This window comes from Crocuta crocuta, unplaced genomic scaffold, assembly GCF_008692635.1.
Source record: "Crocuta crocuta isolate KB4526 unplaced genomic scaffold, BGI_CrCroc_1.0 scaffold162, whole genome shotgun sequence".
In the NCBI taxonomy this organism is placed as follows: domain Eukaryota; kingdom Metazoa; phylum Chordata; class Mammalia; order Carnivora; family Hyaenidae; genus Crocuta; species Crocuta crocuta.
In genome coordinates this window covers 8964813-8982978 of record NW_027529433.1, presented here as the reverse complement: position 1 = coordinate 8982978, position 18166 = coordinate 8964813, and positions in this window count along the sequence as shown.

The window sequence follows — 18166 nt, the reverse complement described above, 5'->3', positions numbered from 1 at the left end:
AAAAAATGAAAAAAAAAAAAAAAAAACCAAAGGTGAGAAACTCGCATTGTCTCCCAACAACAGCCAAAATCCAAATCAGGCCATTCAATGAATTCCTCTATCTACAGAGCAAGGTCAAATCTCTACAAAGCTGACACTGATCCTTTCTGCCAGCATCGTTCCTCAGATTCCTTACCTTACAGCGTGAGCCAGAAATAACGCACAGCCCCTCAAACTGTTCGTGTGTATTACTTCTTGCCTCTAGGTCTTTGCCTGCTTCTTTGCCTGAATTTCCTCCTGCCTTCCCTAGAAAGCATTCATCTGATGCTCTGTGAAGTAATCTCTGAGGCTCACGTGCATTTTGGGTGTTGCTGGGTTCATGTGTGTCTATGGGGACAAGGGTCAGCAATCCTCATCTTCATTGGACTAATTTACCGCTCGCAACTGCTTTCTTCTTTCTCTAAATGGAACCGCCCTTCAGCTGATGAAGTCAGTGCATGTTCCAGTGAAATGAGTCTCCAGGATTTTCTCGGCAACTTCTGTCGCAATGTCAGGCGAATACCTCATTTCTATTCTCTTGGCTGCACTGTCTCCACAGCAGAGCTGAAGCAACTCCTTGCAGGTTCTGGGTCAGGTGGTTTTCACTTCACCAACATCAAAACCAAACACATATTTTCAGTTACAAAGTAACTCTTCATGTCATAGCTCCGTAAACCTCCAACTGGAATCCTGTGCGTGGCCACAAGGAGCAGAAGAAGTAAGGTTTAGAACAGTGGCCCCTGGCACCATCTATTTCTACCCCTCTTTGCAAACAAAGCTGCATAGAATGTGTTACAAAAATAGTGTCGCTTTGGGACAGTGCAGTGAACTCTGGTGGTCACTTGACCATGTTTCAGGAATCCATCTGTTTCCAAAGATTTCTTAGGAGTGGTGCCCAAGGAACACAGACTTCATCTACCTCCTTTCTTGCAGTGCCCTCATTTGTTTTGTCTGTGTGTTTGTGTTTGCTCTTCTCTGAAATGCAGTTAATAGCATGAAGCACCAACCTGGCTCTGAGTAAAGAGNCAAACACATATTTTCAGTTACAAAGTAACTCTTCATGTCATAGCTCTGTAAACCTCCAACTGGAATCCTGCGCGTGGCCACAAGGAGCAGAAGTAAGGTTTAGAACAGTGGCCCCTGGCACCATCTATTTCTACCCCTCTTTGCAAACAAAGCTGCATAGAATGTGTTACAAAAATAGTGTCGCTTTGGGACAGTGCAGTGAACTCTGGTGGTCACTTGACCATGTTTCAGGAATCCATCTGTTTCCAAAGATTTCTTAGGAGTGGTGCCCAAGGAACACAGACTTCATCTACCTCCTTTCTTGCAGTGCCCTCATTTGTTTTGTCTGTGTGTTTGTGTTTGCTCTTCTCTGAAATGCAGTTAATAGCATGAAGCACCAACCTGGCTCTGAGTAAAGAGCACCAACAAAGAGCGATAGCACAAGGCTTGCAACGCACTGCTGGGGTGTGAATGAAAAATGTCGTATGAGATCATGTCCATGTGGGTGAACTAAAAAGGTGGAATTTTCCCATTTGGCATTTTCATTTTGGTTGTGCAAGTGTCACCTTCAGGGGTGTCTGCCCAGCTGACAAGGACTCTTCTTACTGAGATCTACAGGGTTGGACCCCTGACCACCATAGTTCTGGAACATGATTCTGGCCCCCATCTCCCACCCCACAGGGATCTTCATTCCCTCACATGTCCCAAGTACCTACAACAGTGACTAGAACATAGTAAGTGTTCAATAACTATTTGCTGAACTGAGGAGCATGAGAATCGAGACTAAATGGAAAGATTTCTTGTGTGCTTGAGGCCAGAACTTTAACCTCAGGACTCCGGGGCTGTGGGCATCGTAGGGGCTGACGAGCAAGGGAAGGTGGAGATCATGGAAACTTGCAGAGAGCTCTGGAGAGTGAGAATTTGGGCCAGCTCCCACCAATTCTCGAATTCCTGCTACGAGGCCAGTCTAAGGCCAAGCTGCAAACTACTATCTTTGAATGAATTCCTTTGCCTATGCTTAAACTAGCCCCAGGGTGTATAGAAAATTTGAAAGCTGACCTGGCAAAATGTAGGTGTGATAAACAAAAAAGTTGGTCCCTTGGTACCAGAAGCCCTAGAGGTAAGATAGTGTGGCTTCTGGAAAATTCTCCGTGAGCTCACCACAGCACAGCCCTTTCTCTCCCACCCTTCGGAACTCACAGGCGTGTTCTGACAATAACGCAAGGACAGTGGCTTAACACAGTGAGACGAGAAGTAGTTAAACAATAAAACACCAGTTTTCACAGAGATATTTGATAATGTTATACAGGAAATGTAAAGCCCGTACTGGAGCTCTAAAAGCATGGTCTCAAGTGGAATTTCTTTTTCCCTCTTACCACAGAGTGGAGGCAAGTAAACACCATTTCTCATTGTCACAGCTCCACAGAGACACTAAGAGACACAGCACGTGTGGCACGGAAAGTGAGACGAGAAGCTGCAAAACCCCACATACAGAATGTGGTCCTGCTCATCTGTAATTGGTGGCAGGCCACTCCGCAAAGTATATCGGGCATGAAGGGAACTTCCTAGGTTCTTTGCAATTAGGAATTAATTTACAGAGATACAGTTGATGAAGTTTTGGTATTTCAACCCTGAACTTTGAGCATTTACAAGATGACTTCTAATTTTCTGCAGTTAATATTCACTACGCCATTGAAAGGAAACACACACACTGGTGTGGAACACAAAGAATTCAGATGACACAAGAAAATTCCAGACAGACTGAGGACCAAGACCTTTCCCTTAGCCACACCCGGTTGTAGTATTTCACCAGGACTAATGAGCAGCCGTGTTACAGATTCATGGCTGGTTTCACCGAGTGACACTGTAGTACCAAACACCTCCTCACTCTCGGGGAGGTCACGCAGGCCGGGCTTATTTCCCATCCTGGAACCTGGGGGTTCTGCCATCTGTGTTTCCCGCCCAGGTGCAGGCTAAAGGAGCAGTTTCCGGGTGGGCCATGCTGCTCGCATGGTGGAGGCAAAAGGGAGGGGGGAACCACACCGTGGCTTGGAAAGCTTCTGCTCACAATGGCACCCGCCACTTCCACCCACACTTCACTGGTCAAGACAGGTCCCACGGGCAAAGCCGCCTGCAATGGGGCAGGAACTTCAGTCTCCCAGGGGCGAGCAGTAGGGTGGGGCTGAGTCAGGAGGGGCAGTGAGGATGTTGACAGTATTATAATGTAGCTCAGCAGAGATTAGTTGTGTTTCCAGAACCACACTCTCTATTAACGGCGGTCTGATCTATATAATTATGCTTAAGTTAATCGTATAGTAAACAGTTTACAGACCCAATCCATAATGTGGATTGGGTATTATGTGGCTCCCCAAAGCGTGGGTATTAAAGACTCCCTCAGGTATTAATAAGAACCACTGGAAGGACCGAATGAACCCCAATTGGCAAATGCCGGCACAATTCTGACAGCCAGAAAATGGCTTCCCTGGGATCTCTCAGAGGAGCGTTTCTCAAAGTGTCGTTCACGTTCCTCCTGCAGCAGAAGGACTTGGAGTTCAAGTTCAATGTGCAGAATTTTGGGCTTCAAACGGAACCTGAGTTTCTAGGGGCAAGGCCTGGGAATGTGCATTTAAGCCACATTCCAGGGGATTCTGATGTAGACCATCCATTGAGAATTGCCAGCTCCAAAAATCTGTCCTTACCTGTGCTCCCTCCTGTCCAAGGGCATTACACTGGACACCCGTGTTGTCATCAGCTGTTGTCCTGGTGTCCGTCACGTGCAGGGGTCCAGCCAGGACTAGGAATTTCCTGGGAAGTCAGAGAGCAGGAGGCACTTTTTATGGAAGGGCTTTTAATGAGGGCCCCTTCCCTTCCTTCATATACATTACAGTTTATATAGTTCACTATTTTTCTCATAAATCAACATCTGTGAGTCATTTTGTTATTTGTCTATTTTTAGAAATGAAATGCGACTATATTAAACAATGTTCTCATAAAAATCCCTCTTATAGTAGTCACAATTGTTTGGAAACGTGTATTTTAACTACTTTTCCTCAACAGTGCATATTTGGAACACAATCTGTGATGAAAGCTTAACTGTTAAGTTTCCAACCTGATTCTTGTGAGGTGGGCATGTTGTTAAATGTTTTAGTTACTGATTCCTAAGATGAAAAGTAAAATTTCTAAGTTTATATTCTGGCTCTGCCTGTGATTTTCCAGGGCTTTTTAAAAGAGAAAGAGACAGCAGTGTTCCATGTGGGATGATTTTGTTTCAGAGTTCGGGTGCAGTGACCTCTGCTCCTGCCTGGGTCATTAAATTCAATACACTTCTTCCAACTAAGAGTTTCCTGGCCTCCTTGCGCCTTAACTGGGCCTGGTTGAGTGCTCTGATGACATAGGCTGCCCAAAAGTTGCCAGCTCATTTTAGGACAGTCCAGTCCACTTCCCTGTGGACTCTGGGGTCATCACTGTGCTCTGGAAGGGGGGACGCTAAGGCACAAATCCCTTCAAGGTCTCTTCTGTTGTTCAACCCACACCTTATATATGAATTACTTTACCAACTTGGTTGAGCAAGAAAGTTCATGACATGGAGATCTTAAAAGTCATTTTCAAGTTATGTCTGCCTTTTTGAAGCCACATCTATTGGAAGACATGATATGTTACAAAATTCCGTTGAAAGCAGTGAGAGAGAGAAAAATAAGGAAGGGAAGCAAAGATTTTTGTTGTTGTTTACTAATTAAACTTTATTGAAAAAAATCAATACCAAACAAACACACTCAAATGCTTTCTAAAGTATCAATTTTTTTTTTTTTAATGTTTATTTCTGAGAGAGAGAGAGACAGCATGAGCAGGGGAGGGTCAGAGAGAGAGGGAGACACAGAATCCAAAGCAGGCTCCAGGCTCTGAGTAGCCGTCAGCACAGAGCCCAATGTGGGGCTCGAACCCACGAACCATGAGATCATGACCTGAGCCGAAGTCAGACACTTAACCGACTGAGCCACCCAGGAACCCCTCTAAAGTACCAATTTTAAATGTCTTTCTTGTCAGGCTAATGACAAGCACAATACAGGCCAACATGCTGGTTTAGCATAATCGGCCGAATTTATACAGTGCTTAGATCTTTTAGTTCCCAAGTATGTTATTAAATGACAGAGAATATCTAATGTAACTGTTTCTACAGAGATAGGAAATAAATTTCTAAGAAAGAATGATTTTAAAGACCCCATATTTTGTACCTAATCCCATCAAGGGAAAGGAAAGACAGGGAAAGAAAGAAGAAAGAAAAGAACAAAGGAGGGAAGAAAAGGAAGGAGGGAAGGAAGGACAGAGGGAAGGAAGAAAGGAAGGAATCTTGTTTTGTCCACTTTGCCTCCATGTTGTTTCTGCTCTGCTGACCTGGCCTCACAGTGTCTCTCCACTGAACCCAAATATTCACATTTCTGTGTCTCTGCAATGACAGACTCTCTTTCCTGTGGTTCCTAAATTCTGCAACTTGAACACAGCCAGATACATGTCACAAGATGAAAACCATCATGCCCAACAAACTTCTGGATCTCCAGGAGGTTGGCACCAAAAAGGACAGAGGGTGGCATGAAGTCTCAACTCAACCATCATCGACATGAAATTGTCATGAGGCTCATCCAGAAAGGATGTGCCCCCTTTTACACTGATCGAAAAACAACAGCTTGTTAACATGGCGTCACAGCGAGCCAGGCAGGGGGCAGACGCTTGGCCAGTGGTTTCATTTTCAGCTAATGTAGATTTAATTTAGTTTCTTGAAATTAGAATGTTTCAACATTGCCTTATAAAAGTACTCTCTTCTGGTTCTCGGGCAGAGTATCAGTTCAGAAAAGCTGCCAGTGTCTCCTGCATTCCTGGTTTTGTCTGTAATTTCTAAAGACTAGTAAGTAGACATGGCACTTTACAAATACACAAAGACAAGGGCCTGGCCTTCGGTCAGAAAAACACAACCCAAATGAAAATAATCCAAGCAGAAGCAGTAACAGACAGTTCGGTGGGGGGAGGGCATTGGCTCTGGAAGGCTAAGTTTAAAGTATTTCTGTTTTTGTTTTTGTTTTGAAATGGGAGCGACGTGAAGGCAAAGGGAGCGGTCACGTCCTGAGGTTTGCTCTGTGTTTAATCTACGCGGGCCCATGGTCTCGGATGGTCACTAGATTCAAAAGCACAGTTGTTCAAACTGGCCCCCCCCACCCCACAAAGAAACTGCTTTCTATGCCAGACAACTTCTTTTTTCCAATGGCTTTGTGGCTGACCTCAGCTCCCCAGACAAGTGTAGGCTTTAATAAGATAATTGCTTTCCGAGGCATTATGCCTCCTTTGTAGAGAAGCTTCTTGAACACAGAGCACACCTCGATTGGGAAGAGACCACACCTGAAGTCACGGTCCTAATTGGTTGTTTTATTTGCCTTCATCAGAAAGCTCTAGCGACTGCATCAAGCAAAAGTCAGGCATATTTAACTTCCTAGAAACAAGCCAGTTCTCCAGCACTGTGGCATAGTCACTTAATCCAAGACACATTTTTATGCAAACCTCAAGTTATAACCCACATATGGTGGCAGATCATTATCCTAAGACTTGAAATTGAACCAGTTATATAGTTGGAGGGGGATCTATCATAATCTGGAAAACTTCTCTTTTTTACTGGTCTATTTTAACAAGTGTAGGGAGGAAATAAAACTCAAAAAGCATAAACTGTTTTACATTTTGAATTGAACTTTGATAAAAATGGAAATACTCCAAAATAAAGACATACTGGCAAGGGGAGAGGGAAAGATACAGACAGAAATAAGGGAGAAAATGTGGAAATATAAAGGTCTGTTACTGCTTTTACATTTCCTGATTTAGTTAAGTCAAAAAGGCAGGATACACAATTATATAGAGATACGATCCCTAATGAAAGAGGAGAGAGAGAGATAGCCAGAGAGAGACAGAGACACAGAAAGAGGAGAGAGAGAGACAGAGAGACAGAGAGAGACAGAGACACAGAAAAACAAATGTGAAAGACTCAATGAAATGGATCAACACAAACTCCAGTGATTAGTCCTGGGAACTGGAATCAGAGATAACTTTCATTTTGTCTTTGAGCCTTTTGTGTTTTCCAAGCCCCTTCCAATGAGCATGTTTTTCTTTAACTTAAAAACAAAATCAGGCTGATGCGGAGGAGGGGTGCAGAGAGGGGAAGGGGGGTGATGGGCATGGAGGAGGGCACTTGTTGGGATGAGCCCTGGGTGTTATATGGAAACCAACTTGACAATAAACTATGAAAGAAAAAAATTAATAAAACTAGATGACTGGAAAAAAATAACATAAACAATGAATAAAATATGTTTAAAAATTTGTTTCTGATCCAAGATGCAAATAACTCCATATCTGAACACATAAACTGATAGAATTCAGGGGTGTTAAAACTGGAGTTTCTCCATGTACTAGTGCACCCCTGGGGCCCAAAGGATCAGGGAGCACACACATACTCCCACACATTTTGTATACAGCTCATAGATTGGGAGGAATAAATACTTCTGCGTCCTCAACCTATTTTAACAGTTCCAGTGCCCCAGACTGCAGTAACAGATGAAAAAATAAGGGCTCTTTAGTGCTGACTTATTGCAAATTATTACCCTTGTCATCAGTGGGCACTGCCTGCAAGGTCAATTCCAACTGTCATGGTACATTGCTTTATACCTTATGCATGCTACCTAATGTGAGCCTAAGACAGTGGAAGCTGAAGTGCTAGATTCACCCTGGTTGCTGGCTTTCATTGTATTGGTTGTTTCAGGAGCAATCTGATCTCTAGATTTAGGGCCATTCTCATGCCTGCAGGAGGTAGAGCTTGGAGAGCGTGCAGAAATTTGCTCCAGGCATCTTGTTCCATCCACATCAGGAAGCTGCACAGTTTTGTCTGCAGACTTTTCTGTTTCCTTGGCATTTGTCCTTTGGATCAGGTTGTGGGTAAAAAAAAAAAGGTACCCTTGGAGGCAGACTCCATATAGTTATCCTAGCTTGCTGCCTAAAACTATCTGCTGCATTTGTTCCTCTCCTTGAAGATCCTTGAAGTAGAGGTTTAGTTAGGCAAACAAGATTCCTTCCACAGAATGGCAAATACTTCAGATACGGTTATGAGCCACCCATCATTCTTACCTGAGCATAAATTTCTTCAACCAGGTTGCTCCCTTTCTAATACCTAGACAGCTAGACTGAGGAGTGGGAATTCTGATGATCTGTAAAGGGAGTGAAGTGGCAGGTAGGGCTGGAAGGACACAGCTTGAAGATTAAGGAAGCAGGTGGGCATTCCAGGCGTAAGGAAAGAGGCAGGCTTAGGGAAGTGAGGAGGAGCCCTCTGCTCTCCTCAAAACTGGAGACCGCTTTCCTTCCTCCACTTAGCTTTCTTTCACCTGCTCACTACTCCTCCCGCACTGCACGCCACCCTTGCCCCTGCACCTGCCTGAGCCCTGCCCGCCCAGTCTACCTGCGTCTCCCACTGCCCTTCCATCTGGGGCCGAATCTTCTGCCTGCTGGATCCCACCTCCGCTGCCTTCCCAGTGACCTCAATCTAGCTCAAGTGACATCATGACAAAATCAAAATGCAATGGAAACTTTGGTTCTTGGCTTATATGACCTTTCTACAGCCCTTGACCCTGGTGAGCTCTTTCTGATTTCTTGGCTCTTTTTCTTGGCTTCTTTAGTCCTACTCTTCCTGGGTGACTGGCTCCCCTCGCGCTAGCCTCATACAGATGCCTTTCACGTCAGTCTTCTCAGCCCAGACCACCCTGCTGAGCTTGAAGTCCCTACGCAACTGTCTATGAAATAATCTAGATCTCACAGACCTGTCAGTCAACATTTCCAAAACGGGAGCCATCACATTGTCCCCCTACCCCCATCAGCCTGCTGTCTCATGTCCTGTGGACTCTGTCCACACAGATGCTTTGATTGGAGAGGGCTTCTTTTCCCCTTGACCCTCTGATCCCCACTCATTTAGCTAACCTTTAGGTCATTCACCCTTTAAGTCTCATATTAGATGGCACCTCTTCTGGGAAGCCTTCCTTCATATCCCAAGTCAGAGTCAGGAGCTCCTAGGATTTCAGAAGCTCCCACTTATAATTCTTGATTAAACCATTCACCTCTCTCATTAAAATATTTGCTTCCCAAGGGCAGGGACCTTTCAGTCTTATCCATTATAACCCTTCGTCCAGCATGATGTCTGGCACACAGGATCCTCCATAAAAAATGCATTTATTTGAGGCGGTGCCTGGCTCAGTCAGTTAAGTGTCAAACTTTGTCTCGGGTCAGGATCTCACATTTCATGGGATTGAGCCCTCTGTCGGGCTCTGTGCTGACAGCTCAGAACCCGGAACCTGCTTTGGACTCTCGGACTCCATCTCTTTCTCTGCCCCTCCCCTACCTGCACTCTCAAAAATAAGTAAATAAACATTTTTCAAAAATGCATTTTCTTGAAGAAATGAAACATCCCATTTCCAACACTCAGGCACCCAGCAAAGGTGGACATGTCACTTTTCTCTGCCTCATCTCCTGTCCCCATAATCCCTGTTCATAAGGTCAGGCTCTATTTGAGGAGGTCAGCATCCTTTGACCTGCTTGTTAGCTTAATCATGGGCTGTGTAGCCTTAAGTGAGCCTATCCTGCATTTTTTCTACCATGTATAACAATTTTTCTTCTATGAGAAAATGTATTCTTAGTTCCTAACACAGACTTCCAATGAGATTTTGTACTATTTTTTTTTTCAAGTTGAGTGCTATCTCCACCGTATGTAAATATGGATCATTCAGTGCAAACACATTCTATGTTGGGTTTTCCAAGTAAAATAAATAACCTTGCCACAGGATAATTCTTAAAAGCAATTTGGTTTATGTCTTAGTCTTTGTTTTCCTTTTTGGAGTCCAACTCTGTTGAAGAAAAAATGTTCAATTCCAACAGGGTCATTCCAAAAATGCATTTTTAAAGTTCCAAATGCTCAAGAGTTTTTCCTTTTGCTTGGCTGGTTATGAGGATTTTATAGGTACAAATACATATACTTTGATGCTTTCATGCTTATGGCTGCATCATGAGATAAAGAAAATAGTTTATTACGTTTATACAAGTGAGTCATGTGATTTCCCCAACTGTAGCCACAGCACACAGCATCCTAACTATATAGGACATCTGTTTGTCTCTTTCAAAAGATTAGGTATGGGATTTTAGCAGCAAATTTGAAAATAACAGAGCTACACTCACCACCAAGTGGGCAAAATATCTGTGCTGAGCCCTTTCTTCCTCTGCTGCTCACTCAAAGAACAGCAGCTGCTTATGAGATCCTGTTAAACCATAGAGTACCTTTTTAAACCAATGATGGGAACGGGCATATATCATGGCAACTCTTTGGCCAAAGAAAGGTATTCTTTGTGGGAATAATAAGAGAAGTGTAAAGAAAATGGAGGGGGTCAGCAGTCTGTGAATAGACAAATTCTGGTTCTCTTTGCAGCCATGGGGTAAGATTTGCTCTTGGCATCACATGAACGCCCCTCCTCCCAACAGAGCTTTCAAGAAAGTGCCTCATCACCCTGCTCAGATAACCATGGCCTGTTCGCCCCAACTTTGAGAATGCTCTACCAGCACTTTTGCTTTCTCCCCACTTTGCATGCTCATTTCATAAGAGTGTGCTCTTGACCTGAACTTGCTTTTCATCTTCATTTTGTTCTCTGGGGTAGACAACTATATGGAATATAGGTCAAAGACCAGGGCCCTGCCTTATTTCTCCATGTCCCTGCAATTTCTCCCCTCCATCCTCTGTGGATCCCAACTGAAGATTTCTCTTTAAATCTCCAATTGACCGTGATGATGAGAGAGGGCTTTCAGTTCCCTTTATTCAATTGAGGATTTCCTCTTTGGTCTTCAGCGCCACCCTGCACCATGCTGAATGTAGTGAGGGTCCCAACACTATTTAAATCAGCGCTATTTGGTGCGGTTCAGAGATCAGCTACATTAGGCTTACCTGAGAGCTTGCAAGAAATACACATTCTCAGGCCTCTTACTAAACCTACTAAATCAGAATCTCTGAGGGGAAGAGGGAGCAGAAATCTGGAGGTTGACCAGCTCTCCAGGTGATTCCTATCCCAGGAGAACCACTGTATCAACTGCCAGCTGAATGAAGGAAGGGGCAGTGATGGGGGATTATTTGTGCTCTTTCTAGTTCCCAAGGGAAGGGAATCAAATACCCAGGTAACAAGGTTCTCCTGGCATAATAGAGAGCAAGTCTGCCTGGAATCCTACACAGATAATTTTTCAAAATCACCAGCAAGGACTTAGGACCAAGCTTTACCCACTGGGAGGTTTCTCTTAAAAGCCCCCAGGTGTCAGTTCTTTTCTCCCACTGCACTCCCAGCCCCATAACCAGTTTGTAGCAACCAGACTGATGTACTCACTGCCTGTCTAGGCCATGGTCTCATCTTTGCCTGTGCCCATTTGTGGGCTCCTGAACTTCCAGCAATCTAGAAATGACCCGAACCCCCTTCCAAGACTTGGCTGTCAGTGAACATAGATATGTGCAAAGTTTCATTAGCCACCAGCCCCCCAACCTCTTCTGCCCACTGCCACCTATGCCCTGAGGAATCCTGTCTTGGCAACTGCCTGACCCACAGCTGGGCACTCAGCCACCAAAACTCAGAGAGCAACAAGCCCCTTCTGCAGTCTCTGCTCTAACGATTTTCAAACTGTTTAGTAAAATAGCCATATTAGAACACCTACACAGAAAATAAGGGCATTACTTGATTCCTATGAATCCATTTTGAGGTTAAAAGGAAGTTAAATTATAGGCTATCCTCTGAGTATAAGGCTATTTTGATTCCCCCAAAGTGAACTGAGGTGGATAGGAACAGTCAGGTCTGCCTCTGCATCTGATCTATTTCTGGACTAGTTGGGTTGCACAGTATTGACAAGAAAAAAAATCTGCATTCAGATAAGTAGTTGCACATGGTAACCACTGGGTTTTTTTGTTTTGTTTTTTTTTAAGATAACTTTCCTTGCAACCTCAGGATACTCTTCCATTAGACAGATGGTAAGACAGCTTTATTCCAAGGTTTCCCCACTAAAAGGTGTTTATATGGCATTATAATGAACACATCAGCAGTCTTTAGTGGGTTAAAATTTGGCACATGTCATATTTGATTGTGTCTCCTTTTTTATATACAGTTGGAAAAACACTTTAATGAAATTTAAATCAAATGTCTGGAAACTCGAAAAGCCTTTGCAGCCCTCAGGGCTCTACACAGCTCGAATCACTTCATAGATGAGAGACCAAGATGAAGTCACTTACTTACTCAGGTCCGATGGCCTTGTGGTGTCAGGGCCGGCTGCAACTCATGTCACCTGGCTCCTGGTTTTTCTTCCGTGTTTCCCATGGACATGCGAGACCCCATGTAGATTCCGAGCGCCTTGTGCTCTGGGCCGAATCTTCCAGAGCAGGAGCTCTGTTTATCCTGCTTAAATGAATTACAGAATGGAATTTCCCCAGAGCCATCTCTCATCTTCAGCTGGAGGGTGCCGGGCAGGGAGGGCCACACAGGCATGAAGATCCTGCTATACGACTCTGCCTCTTCCTGGTGTCTGACCATGAGCTGGCACACGCGGTCCTCTTAAAATAATACGGTTTTCCTTTCGGCAGCCCTGGGTTTGGCGCGCTCACAGAGCTCTGCTCTGCTGTTCTTTCATCAGGCCCAGGCCCGGAAAGCACTTGCTCATTTAGATGAACGGCATCTGGCATGCGCTCAATTTAGCTAACAAAGAGATCATTCCAGCAATGGGGGGGAGGCAGGAGATGGGGCAGAAAAATGGCGGAGGCTTGAAGGAAAAGCACATACATCCAGGCACCTCCAGATCGCCTCGGAGCCCACAGGCTGTCGCGCACAGACCCCTTCCCCCAGCAGCTCGGGGGTCTGAGAATAGTGACCCAGGGGAGAAAGCCTTCACAGGGTGAGGGCAGAGGGTTCTCAGAGAAGATGGAACGGCTCTAGCAGGGTGGCCGCCCAACTGAAGGAAGGTCGAAAACCCTTTTCTGTACTTGAGAGTTGGGCTTCTGTTTTTACCTCCCAGAACTGGCTGGAGCCCTGCCGCAGAACTTGCCGCAGCCTGTGTTGGGGTATCGCCCTGTGCTCAGAGCTGAAACTCTGCCCACTTCCACACAGCTTTGGGGATTAAACAGGTTTCAGGCATGCCTGTCATCCAGAGAGAGAAATTCAGTCACACAGGCCCCAGACTGCTCACCCAGTAAAGCCCCTCGGGTCTCCTGGCAACTTGCAGAGCTTGGATTTTTCCAACTACTTGTGCAAGGTGGGATTTAATTTTCAAAAATAGGAGGGCCCTGTCAGTAAAACCAAAAGAGCTGGAACACAGAGGCTTAGGGCACATGGGTCCTTCTAAGTGCCCTGCACTTTATGAGGAAAACTAGCCCCGGGCTGATGGTGATTTATTCTTGACTTCCTGTTAGAATTAGAATCAAATGGATTGCTTTAATATTTTAATTATTTATATATTAATTTAAATATTTAATAATTAAAAATATTTTAATTATTAACTATTTAATATTTGCTCTCACAAAGCAAAGGAATAAACCTAAGAAGGCTACATGCTGTTACGTTCACGCCTAACCTTTCTCATGGAATCACCCCACAGAAGATATTGCTGGTTGCTTCCAGTATGGCTTCTCTCCTCCCTTGCCAGAAGTAATGGCTGGCAATGTGCTCAGGTGAAAATATTCACATCCCCAGCCTCCTCTGCACATTGGAGCAGCCAGGGCATCCGATCTGGCCTAATGACCTGTAAGCAAAGTCTACAGGATGGGGGCTTCTGATGAAAATGGACAGACTCCAATAATATGAGAATGTTGCATGTCTTTTTCTCTTCTTCTTGGTAGGAATGATGGCTGGAGACAGGGCAGCCACTTTGCAATCATGAGGATGAAACCCACACACAAAGAACGGTGGAATAAACAGCCAAAGGTTTAGGGGTCCTTGATGTCTATCTTCAACATTTATAACAGCTCTTGATGGCTTGTCTCAAAACTTCTCCTTATCTATGCAAAATAAAATCCATTTGGTTAAGACTTGGTGTCTTGATATGTCTTAAACGCAGCAAAATACAATTCTAACCAATGTTCTTTCAAAGCACAATCTTCACACCATCGCAAGGAATGCCCTTGTTCTGCTGGTAGAACAAGATGCTCTTTCCTCATTTCAGAACATGAGGGAATTGAGGCAGGTGGGAAAACAAAGTGAGTAACTTGCACATTCTGCCTCTCAGCCCTTGGCTTCTGAAACCTCTCAGCAGAGTTTGGGCCACTGGCTACTTCCTCTTCCTTGAAATTTTCTCCTTCTTTACTTCTGTGATACTGTGTCTCCATGCTTTTTCTCCATGTTTTGTTGGCCCACTTTCTAGGGGTCTTGTGAGTCCTTCAGCTCCTGCCCGCCCATTAAATGCACATGTCTCCCAGTGTTTCCCTTCTCTTAGCATCTCGAACTCACGTGGTAGTGATCTTATGCCTACCCATGTCATCCGCTATTACTACCTCCTATTGAAAACCAAAAAAACTTAGTGACATTGGAAAAGAATGTCCACAATGTACTGCTAGGAAGAAAACAGCAGCTCACAAGTTAAGATGTGCTGCTTGATTGTTTCCTGTACAATGGGAGAAAGAAAAGAATGTATCCATAAGGGAAAAAGAAAAAACTACTTGAAAGGCTATATAAGTAAGATGTTAACAGGGCACAGGTGGTGGGGTTAGGGGTTTCAAATCCGTAGGTCGAATGTAAAACCAACCCTTTAACCCCTAAGGGTTGAATCAATGGAGTTTCTGTCATTTCCAAATTATTTTCCCATTTTTACTCTACGGGTACTTAACTGTCCTTTAGACAGTCATTTGTTCGTTCAGTGAGTTTTTATTCTGTGACTGCTGTGTGCCAGGTCTGTGAGAGGCCATGTGAAAACAAACCCTACGTGTAAGGAGCTCTTATCTGAAACAAACTGGGTATACGCGCTTTCATTTTCAAACTGATAGAGGAAGGGCGTCATTTACATGCTCACACTGAAAGGATATTTCTGGGTAGAACACAGTATGTGTTAGGCAGCAGCTCCCCCTGGCATCCTTCCTCCCGAGCGGGAGGCATTACACCCAGGCCAGGGGTGATGGCTCTTCACAGCCCCTGGAGACTTTGGGCCGGGGCCAGGGGGCTCTGCCTCCCCAGTCTGCTGAACCAGTCTTCTCTGGGCGGTCTGCGAGATGACATCAGAATGGTTTCCAGCTTCTCTGATTATCCCTAAGCACTCCAAAGTGAAACGTTTAGGGGAAAAAACAAACAAACCAAAAAAACAATCCAAGCTACAAATGTAAGGAACTGGTCATGTAACCTTGCTCCTTTCAGAGCCCGGACCTCTCATCATTGTTCTCTCCTTCTCGGACGGTCCCAGGGTTGCACCTGCAAAAATACTGGGGTGATCTGGGAGAAGAACCCTTTCCTATACGCAGAAATGGATGTGATGGTGTCCAGCCTCAGAGTCCTTTCCTCCTTGCAATCCTACAAACCCACGGGTAGCTTCCCTCCTGGGACAGTGAAAGAGGCTGCCTCTCCCCTGTTTATGACCAGTCCTGGTGCCTGTTCTTGACTCTAGCCTCCTCCCCCTTAATGGGTCTCTCTTCCATTGGTCATCCTGTACCATTGACCTCTCTTCTTTGTGACTAGCTCTCTCCCATCACCATTGAGACACACTCAAAGCCTCTTCCAATCGCAGAAACATATGGAATGGATTGATCGTGTTATAAGTTTTGGATGAGGACAGAGCTCTGAGCCATTTGGTTGCTTCTTGTACATCTGAAACAGTGCTGGGTCTTCCGGGGCTTGTAGGCCCATTAGCCTACTTTTGTACTGAACATTCTGCAACATTTTTTCAGTTACTGGTACCAGATCACTCCCTCGGTGGATAAGCACTCTAGCTTCTCTGGAAAAGCCTCTGATTCCCCACGTGTGGAATGTTGCTCCCCTCCCATTACTGAGCAGGATACATGGTGATAGAAGCTGCTGGAAGGCTGTTACCGCACACCATTTCCTCCACTCTGACATTTCCTTGAATATGAGTCTTCAAGACACGTTGGTTCCATACACCAACAATCCCTCAGTGGAGTGGGGNTGGGGGTGGGGGGATGACTGTGTGTCTAGTTCACTGTAAATGAGGGCACTTAAATGTGTGTTTTACATCTAAAGACCAGATGAATACAAGGGAAATATTTGGAAAAGTGGCCAAAAAATTCATGACAGTTACTTCTATTTTCTGAATAGAGATGTCCATTGGATTTTAAAAAATCATCTTTCAGGAGTGCCTGGGTGGCTCAGTCGGTTAAGCATCCGATTTCAGTTCACGTCATGATCTCGTGGTTTGTAAGTTTGAGTCCCGTGTCGGGCTCTGTGCTGACAGCTCAGAGCCTGGAGCCTGTTTCAGATTCTGTGTCTCCCCCTCTCTCTGACCCTCCCATGCACATGCTCTGTCTCTCTCTGTCTGTCAATAATAAATAAACTTTTTAAAAAATCATCTTTCAGAATTAAAAGACTGATTTTTTTCACTTGAGTCCAAACGAAGGAAATCTGATATATACAAAAAACAAAACAAAACAAAACAAAACCCAAAACTCGTTCCTTTACCTAGAAAGCTAGTTGCATCTTACTGGGACTCCTTGACTGTTGAACATGCAAAACCATTGTGCCTGAGGTAGGCTTCATTCAGGTGAAAGCTTCTGGGGGCTTTCAGGTGGGCAGGAGTAAGAATTTGGGTTAGAAGTTGGCCAAGCTACAGGGCTTTTGAAGAATCTAGAAAGACCTCAATTTCCCAGGGGCCTGTTCTCAAGTCTCATCTGCTCAGTGCTGTCTGTCGGGCCTCCCCACTCAACGTCATCACCGAGGGCTCCACCGCTGGCTTGTCCAGGGATGAGATGGAGGCAGCCCCGAGGCGTCCGGTTTCCGTGAGGACTTTCATGAATTGGCTTCCTGAGGCTGGCCTTATGTTCATGAGGCACAGAGCTTTTCATAAATGATGGTGCTGATCTCCCAAGTTGCTCACCCCTACCCCAGCTCCTCACCCAGCTTCTCCTGCACCAGTTCTCCTGACCACCGTGCCCCTTCTCCCACCAAAGGATGCCAACCCCACAGCCTGGCAAACCCCACCTAAGCCGGTCTGCTAATGTGTTCAGTTGTGCTGAAAGGCAAAACAGAAGTTTGAGCAAACAATTTGCTTTGAAAGACCCTGGGAGAGGCCTGAGAGAAGATCCCTGCAGCCTGTTACAGACGGAGGTGACAGCTTTGGCCAGCGTGCTTGTTTATTCATGTCTCAGGTGAGGGTGTACGTCTGCGTCTATGTGCGATCTTTCTGCCTTTGCCCAGATGTGAGGGTGGGCTTTGTTGATAACGAGTGACTTTGACTTTGAAGGTACAGCATGGGCACAACCTCTGGTGTATGTTCATGTGGGCTAAAAGGACACACTGGTGTCTGGTCGCACATGTTATCTTGACCCTTTCCTGCAGCCACTTGGTGTGCTTGGAAGGGAGACCAGCTCCTTGAATGTTTTTCATGCCTTTCCTGTGTGCTCCTCTCATCCCTGCTCAGTCCTCACTCCATCCATCTTGATCTCCCCGTCTCGCTGTATTCTGGACCGTGCCACCCTCTTTGCAAGTTCTCCTTTCTGGATCAAGCCGTCCAAATCAACTTTTATTTCGAGGCCAGTGGTGGGGCTGACTTGCTTTAGGTTTTGATAGTAAGAAAACCTGTTGGCTCTAGAACTCTCTAGTGCCTATTTTCCAGATGAAACCTTTCCTGGGGCAGAAGGAAAAAAGAATCAGATTCCTTTTGCTACATAAATAGATGTGACATTCAAACTCAGAGAATTTCTTGAACGTTTGTGGGCTTGTGTAATCACCTCTGAAGTCCAAGTCGCTAAAGCTTTCTGATTAACTGCTTGTAAGCAGTAACTTTAATGCTTTTTTAAAAAAATGTAAAGAAACAAAGAAATGAAATACTTTGCAGTCCCAGCTACCTACTGAGATTTACTAAGATTCTGCGGAGGATTACTTCCCTCTGATGACACTGAGGCCTCTTC